This window comes from Rhineura floridana, chromosome 4 (genome assembly GCF_030035675.1).
Source record: "Rhineura floridana isolate rRhiFlo1 chromosome 4, rRhiFlo1.hap2, whole genome shotgun sequence".
Taxonomy (NCBI): Eukaryota; Metazoa; Chordata; class Lepidosauria; order Squamata; family Rhineuridae; genus Rhineura; species Rhineura floridana.
The window spans coordinates 164,062,396-164,070,446 of NC_084483.1; positions in this window are offsets into that span (position 1 = coordinate 164,062,396).

Here is an 8,051-nt window from a genome sequence, read left to right on the forward strand (position 1 = left end):
CTTTAACATGTTCCATTCTCACATGTACATAAACACTGTATAAACCATGGAGTTAGGAAGTAGCTTCTTTTTTAAAGCTGTATTTTAAATTTATCTAGAGGGAGGCACTAACTCCATTCAATACCTTAGGTTTCTTTTTTTTTGTCCATACAAAATTATGATTTAACATACTGTTGGAGAGCGGTATATGTTTTGTTGTAAAAAGCAGTCATTTTTAATGTCAAGCTTTGGATATCCAAATTCCAAAAAATGCCTCTGTTGATTAGTACAGAAAAAGTGCGCTTTCAAAATACCTTGGAATAATATATTTAATCTGAATTAAAATGCTTATACGGAACTGCTTGGCTTTTTCTTAGTACTACCAGCATTGCTATGGTTTGACAAAGAATATGATTTATAATATTTACAGAAGCAAACCTCTGGCCCCTATTTCTGAGTCAGAGATGATGGGGACCAATGGCAGTTACATCAGCATACAACCAAGTTTTCTGTTCAGGAATTTGTGCAGACTTATGTCTGGTATAAACTATGCAACATGGTTTTAATTTGTGTGGCAGTACTAACAGTTCTGAATATTTTTCTGCTTCCAGAATTCGGATTACTTTCTGCAATGTGGAATCTTTTTTGGGGGGGAATGCAGAAATTGAGCTGATATTGAGATGGAGGATAAAGAAATCCACTAAGGTAATGGAGGCATGGGAGAGGAAAGCTGCTGCATGGATTGGTAATACTGGACGATAGAAGGGATGCTAGAGAGGAGTGATTTTTGTGGGCTGCATTTTCCTGTGCCCCATCTAAGCTGCCACTGGGAAGAAGCAGCCTACATGGAAAGTATTAGATGCAGAAACTGAAAATCTTCCTATAGCTCCCCAGCCACATGAGGCCACCAAAGGGTGCAGTGTTGAACCCTGCTTCACAGGTAAGATTGGTTTCTGCATCAACTGCAGACCATACATCAAATCATAGATTTTATTTGGGACCTTCCAATTTTAGCTATACCCTTTGCCGCACAGGCAGAAAGTCAATTTATGAATCTTCCCAAGCAAACCTACATAGTGCATGGGATGTTTATGCACTGACGACAAAGAAAAGGTGTTCCATAGTAAAGTACTTACAGCACAAATAGCTCCATATCACTCGGGCAATAGAGTCAGCGGAAGATGAGACAAATTCAAATTCTAGAGAACTTCACTCTGAAGAAATTTTTCTAACTCTACACATGGTAGCCAAAACTTCACCAAGTACTCTGCCTCTAGTTGAGGCCATTCTTAATTTGAGGTGGTTGGAGGGCAAAATAGTTTATCTTAATATATAGTATTTCCATATACTTAACTACCCCTCTGACCGGTGTACTAGTGATTCTCCAAGAAAAGTATTTTCCAGCCCTACTAAAGATCCTTTTATCTGGTGATGCCACAGGTCTTGCATCTTTCCAAAATACGTGTCCTAGCACTGAGCCACAGCACCTGCCTTACATTAATTTTGATGCAGCCATTAGGGAGTTCGTGCATATTTTCTGGCTGGGTTTTTTTTGGGGGGGGAAGTGATTAGTTTCTAAGCAACTTCTTAGTCCAATTGTTTACTTTCTTCACTATTCCCGCTGATCAGTCCTAATAGTACTGTCAAGTTTATGCCAAGGCAAGACGTTCTTGGGAGCAGGAGACTTAGATCCTTACATCTGTTGGTGTTCCTCATATCCTCTGTGCATTACCTACATCAGCAACAGCCTCTGGAAAGCTTAATACTGTTTTCTTCCTTTCATTTTTTAAATAATTATTGAAACCAGAATACATGGAAACAAGAACTAAGTATATAGACAGCCTTTAAACTTATACTTCATGATCACATAAAATACTTAGATTACTTTGATACTTTCCTTACAATGTTCCCAGCAATATATATGGATTTGCAGTTTCTTGTACTTCATTACACCAATAAACGATAAACATTCAATTTTTCAACAAAGATAATCAGATTGTATTCCTTCCCTAACTCTTACCATATTTGTCAATTTAACCATGCATACCATGTCCCCTTTTGCAGATACCATGGACTGCCAAAAAGACAAATAATTGGGTGTTAGAACAAATTAAACCAGAACTATCACTAGAAGCTAAAATGATGAAACTGAGGTTATGCTTTGGACATATAATGAGAAGACATGATTCACTAGAAAAGACAATAATGCTGGGAAAAACGGAGTAGAAAAAGAGCAAGCAAGAGATGGATTGACTCCATAAAGGATGCCACAAACCTGAACTTACAAGATCTGAACAGGGTGGTTTATAACATGCTATTGGAGGTCACCGATTCATAGGGTCGCCATAAGTCATAATCGACTTGAAGGCACATAACACACACCATGTCCACATAAATACTTTAGGTGTCCATTCTTTCAGTATTGGCATTCTCATTTTTTCCCCAGTTACAACAGATAGTTATTGTAGCTGATGTCAATAAATGTTGAACCAGTTCTATGGAAAGCTTAACATTTTATAAGAGTTCTTTCCCCTTCTCTCCTGCCAGCTGAGCCAGAGGAAAAGGGCCATCACTCCCAAGACCTCTGGTTGCTTTTTTGCTGCTAATAGAAGGGTGGAAAGCAGCAATATTTCAGTATGGTCTTACTTTATCAGAGAATTCTGCCCTTTGATCCTGGTTACAAGCTCAATTTGCAGCCCTTATTGTCTTCATATATCTTCAACAGATGTGTTAAGGATGTTAGTGCTGGAAGTGGGTCAAGAGCAACTCCTGTTTTGTTAGTGTTCCAGAAGGGAGATAGAGTTAGGGTCCTCCAGATGGATAGGCTTGATTACCTTTACCTATGATGCTCTGACTTCCTTCTGTCGCTAGACTGATATGTCTAGGGAAGCTTATCTGCCCCTCTTCCTTCCACCCTTTCCTCTCTCCTTCGACTGTCCGAGAGAGAGGAGACACCTTTGTCTCTGCTCTCTCTCCTGAGCCATGAGGGTAACTCCCAAGCCTGGGTGTTGCACCTCCAACTTAGTTAGTTAAAACCAGGTATGCCTTTCTATCTACTATGTATTTCTATAAATAAAGTAGCTTTTCTTATTTTACTAAGTCTTAGTGATCTCAATGCAGGGTAAAAGCCTGCTTTCTTAGGGAAACACACACACTGGTGCACACACATTTCAGACTGCTGTTCTCTGCTTAACAAATATACAAATTTACACAACAACAGTTAGTGGACGGCAAAGTTCCGGCTTCACAAAAAATGCTAGAAGCATAATGGCCAATACTCATGTCACTGGGAATGATCCTTGTTTGGTTTGCCTAGAAGAAAGTAAGCTGCATCAGTCCTGCTGTCCTTGTATGCAATTAGGGCAAAAAGCACAGAACACTGAAAGAAGATTTGGGGCATGCTTAAGTGAAGGTGTGAAAGAAAAGAGGTCAAGGAAAAAATATATGTACTAGTGCACCTATGTGAAATGAGGCGTGGTTACCACAGAATTCCACATCTGTCAGAACCACTTAATCTTTTTTGACATTGTTTCACTGACAAAGGGAAATTGTTGGTGGAAAATAAAAAGAGGCTTGCTATTTTCCATAAACCAAAAGCTGACTTACTGCAGGGATGGGGAACCTAAGAAAAGCCCATTGGATCAGTCCAGTTGCTCATGTAGTCTAGCATCCTCTTCTCTTGATGGCCAACTAGGTATCCATGGGAAGCCTGCCAGCAGGACAAGACTGCAACAGCGCTGTCCCCACTTGGGATTCCCAGTAGCTAATATTCAGAGGTTTACTGCCACAAATAGTGAAGCTAGTCCTCCAGGTGTTGCTGAACTCCCAACAGCCGCAATGGGTGGTCAGGGATAATGGGAGTTACTTATTTTTGTAAGTAAGCGTGAGCCCACATTTGTGCCAGTGCCCACAGTGGTTACCACTGGAAAAGCAGTTCAGTTATTTCCTTCCACTCTGCTATAAGCCAGAGTCCTGAATCCAGGGGGGTGAGGGGGGGGGAACCAGCAACCTTCAATGTTGATTTAGAAGATGGCTAGTGTACCACTAATTTTGAAAAAGGGGAGCCTGGAAACTGCAGGCCGGTTAACCCAACTTCTCACTTAAGTACACTGGACACAACTGGAATATTGTGTGTAGGTGGCTTCCCCATATAAAAAAAAAGCAGTATGAAACTTGAAAAGATGCAGAAAAGAGCAACCAAAATGAACATTTTGCCTACAACAAAAAAACCCAACTGGTTTGTGGCTATTTAGCTTATAAAAGGAAAATGGAAGAAGGGGGAGTATAGTCTAAGCTTCTATGTTACTCTTGCTACACATGGTGCGGAGGGAGGGAGTGAAGCATCTCTCTTTTTCCTCTTATAGTACTTGACTTGAGGTCAGCAAATGAAAGTGTTTGGTGGCAGATTCAGGCCTGACAGAAGAAAATATTACTTCATCCAATGAATGAATTATGGCAGTGGCTGCTGCAAACTGCAGTGGTGGCCATGGACTTTGATGGCTTTGAAATGAGATTACACAAATTTTGTGGAAGATAGGTTAGGTGTATTAATGACCGTTGGCTATGATGGCTAGGTGGAACCTTCAGGGTTGGAGGGAAGATCTGTTGTTCTTAGTCTGAACCAAGAGGGCAGAATTCTTTTTCTCTGGAGGTTGCTGAGCAAATCTTGGAACATGACTGGTTCCCTCCAGTGGGTGCCACTTTCCTCCTTTCTGAAACTAGGTGGTGGAAAAGGGGACCTATTTGGAATTTAAGAGCATGCGACAGCCATGGGGCTAAAGCTGCTGCTTGCAAGAGAAAAAGCAACTTAGAGCTAGTGAGGAGACACGGAATAATAAGTCTTGGATGGGACTGAGACAGATGCATAAAAAGGCCGTATAAGCAAGCGGTCAATGTGCATGTTTAAATACAGAGGTGGGGAACCTGTGGCTCTCCCCATGTTGCCGGACTCCAACTCCCATCAGCCCCAGCCAGCAAGACCAATGGTCAGGGATGATGGGCGTTGTAATCCAGCAATATCTGGAGAGCCACAGCTTCTCCACCTCTGTTTTAATAGGTGAGCCACAATAGCCATGTCCTGGAAAAGAGACAAGGGACAACAGCTAGAGTGCTAAGAGGAACTGTGGCCCAAGCAGGCAGAAAGATGCAGGTGGTGTGTGTGGTGCTTTCTCCAAGCATTATAAGCAAGCACATAGGTCTCACAGATGTCTGGAGGAGGGACTCAGATTTCTATACTATTGGGAGGTATAGCTTGTGTTTTCTGCCACCATGTGGTCCCAGAGTGAATTACATGATCTAATTCATTAAAATGGATAAATGGTACATTCCAAAACCAGGAATAAGGCAGAGCTTTTAGCAACCACCCTGAAAGCAGCAGCATCAGATCAAGAGTTAATTAGACAAGGAATGACTTCTGGAAGTGTTTGATTGCACAAAGCCATCGCAGCCGAAGCTGGACAGAAGCTGGTGGGAGCATGACAGCGTATGGGTCCCACCACAGAAAAGGAATGCTCCCTCCCCAAGGTCCTTGCATCAGCAAGGACAGGGGGATAGAGGACCTCAGGGCTGGGGACTGACATGTGGCCCTCCAGGCCTTTCTATCTGGCCCTCAGGGTTCTCCCCAAACCCCATCCCTCACCAACTCTGCTTCACCCCCTCCTTGAGTATTATTGCCTAGCTGGCTGGGATGGGTCCTTGAACTTTGATAACGCACCTTTCTTGCCTGGATAGAGGACAGTGAAAGGTGTGTGAGCAGTTGTAGAAACTAGCCTAGTGTACAAAAGGAAAATATGTTCATTGCTCTGACCACTTTTGCTCTGGCCTCAGCTGTTGTTGGCATGTGGCCTCCAGCAGGTTGCCCAGAACGGAATGTGGCCCTCAGGCTAAAAAACATTCCTCACTCCTGAGCATGGAAGAAAGCATCTCTGAGAACGGGGGTACACACATGAAAGGAGACACCCCTCATGAATGGGGTCCTCAACAAGGACTCCTGCCCCTCCCAATTTCTCTCTGTGTCTTATTTTGGGATATGTGGCCATTTATTTGTTTTTTGGGGGGTGTAGATGTGCTGCCTATATTGGGGGTGAGGAGGAATTTTGAGCATCATTTTTTTCTGTGAAATGGTTGTCTTGTGGTGCCCGTGACAGTTCCTTCAATTTCCAAACGTGCCCCAGGTCCACAAAGGTTGGGGATCCCTTCCTGACTCTGTACAGGCCATTTTAGTGTGTTATAGTGCCAGCAGTTCAAAATGGAAAGTAGCAGGCAGCTGAAATGGAACAGGCATAATACGCTCCTTGTGGCTCATCCTTGCCCATGAAATTGAGCTGCCCTGTTCTGCACGAGTGGCAGCTTCTGAATTGCTTTCAAAGGCAAACCCATGTAGAAGGCACTGCGCTAATAGTCGGTGCAATGGGTTACTGTAGCATGAATGACTGAATGTGCTGGGCAGGCTCCTCACCATCTGAAGCAGTTCTCTCAAAGCTGGAGGGAAAGAGTTATTTTCCATGCAGAAGAACTATGGCTGTGAACACACCAGACACCTACCCCAAAGCGCTTCCATTAGCCATACCTGGAGGGGGAATGGGTTGATCTGCTGATCAGTGGTAAAATCTCTTTGAAGCTGTGTGTGTTTGTTTTTAAATGCACTCAAGCTGATCCCACCAGGTTTGGCAGTGAAAAGGGGCAGGGTTTGACTAGTGTTGTATGCCCCAGGTTTCAGATGGGGAGAGCCAGGTTCAGCTCCTCACTCCACCCTGAACCTCATCGCCTGATCTTGGGCTATTCCTGCTCTTTGAACCAATCCTACCTCGCGGCCTTGCTGCAAAGATAACATAGCACAGGGAACATCCAGGCAGCCTTCATAGGAAGCTGCCTTATACAGAGTCAGACGATTGATCCAGCTAGGTCAGTACTGCCTACACCGGTGGTTCCCAAACATTTTTCCCCATGGATTGCTTCAAAATTGCTGAGGGTCTGAATGCTTTTTCTGCCTGTTGTGGCATTCATTGTAATGGGCTGTGCTAGGTGCTGCATGGTTTTTAACTGTACTTTTACCGACACGCCACAGACCAGCCGAATGAAACGCCACAGACCACAGTTTGAGAAGCCCTGGCCTAAACCGATTGGCAGCGAGTCTCCAGGTTTTCAGGAAGCGGGTTTCTCTCAGCCTTACCTGGAGATGGCTGGGGAATGAATCTGGGATCTTCTGCATGCAAAGCAAATGCTCTGCCACTCAGCTATGGCCCTTCTCTGCAAGCTGGATTCTCTCATAACCAAGCTTTAGTATTTTATGTTTATTATATATAAAAAGTCTATCTCTTGATGATAAACACATACAGAGGGACATATAGATATATACATATAAAATTCTACCTCTCAGGGTTTGGGGGACATGTTGTAGTCAGGATTAGGACGTTAGAAGATAAAGAGAATATCGCCAGATATAATTAGGATAGGATGAGGTGTCTGTTATGCATGCTTTTCCGGGATTCTAAAGTATAAAATGTGTTTTTAATTATGTGTTTGAAGCGATTTGGTACCTTTAAGATTGTCATAATACATACTAATGGCATTTATTGGTATTCATATTGCCATAATTTTAATTCTGTTGTTAATGAATTAGGCTATCAAATGTGGCCTAAGTTCTGTAAATAGTAGTAATTATGTATATTATAGTGCATATGAAGCACTTTATTATGTTCTTGTTGATTATGTAATATATTAATGTATTCTTGAACTAATAAATTCAAATAACATTTATAGTAAATAAAAAGTAAAATAAACAACTCTGGCAGGTTGTCCAGACAACTTCTCAATTCTTCAGACTAGTTATTTGATTTATTCATTGTAAACTACTACCAGTTTTTATTGTATTATGGTATTGTATGCTATTTTTATATTTCATGTATTGTACACCGCTTAGAGAATTTTTAGAAAATAAAAAATAACAGTATATAAAGTGGTTTTATACATTCCCTAAATAAATTACAGATCCCCAATGCAAAGCAATGGAATTAGTTGAAATTATATCAGGTATGAAATCATCTGCAACAGCATTGGTTTGATTGGTTCTG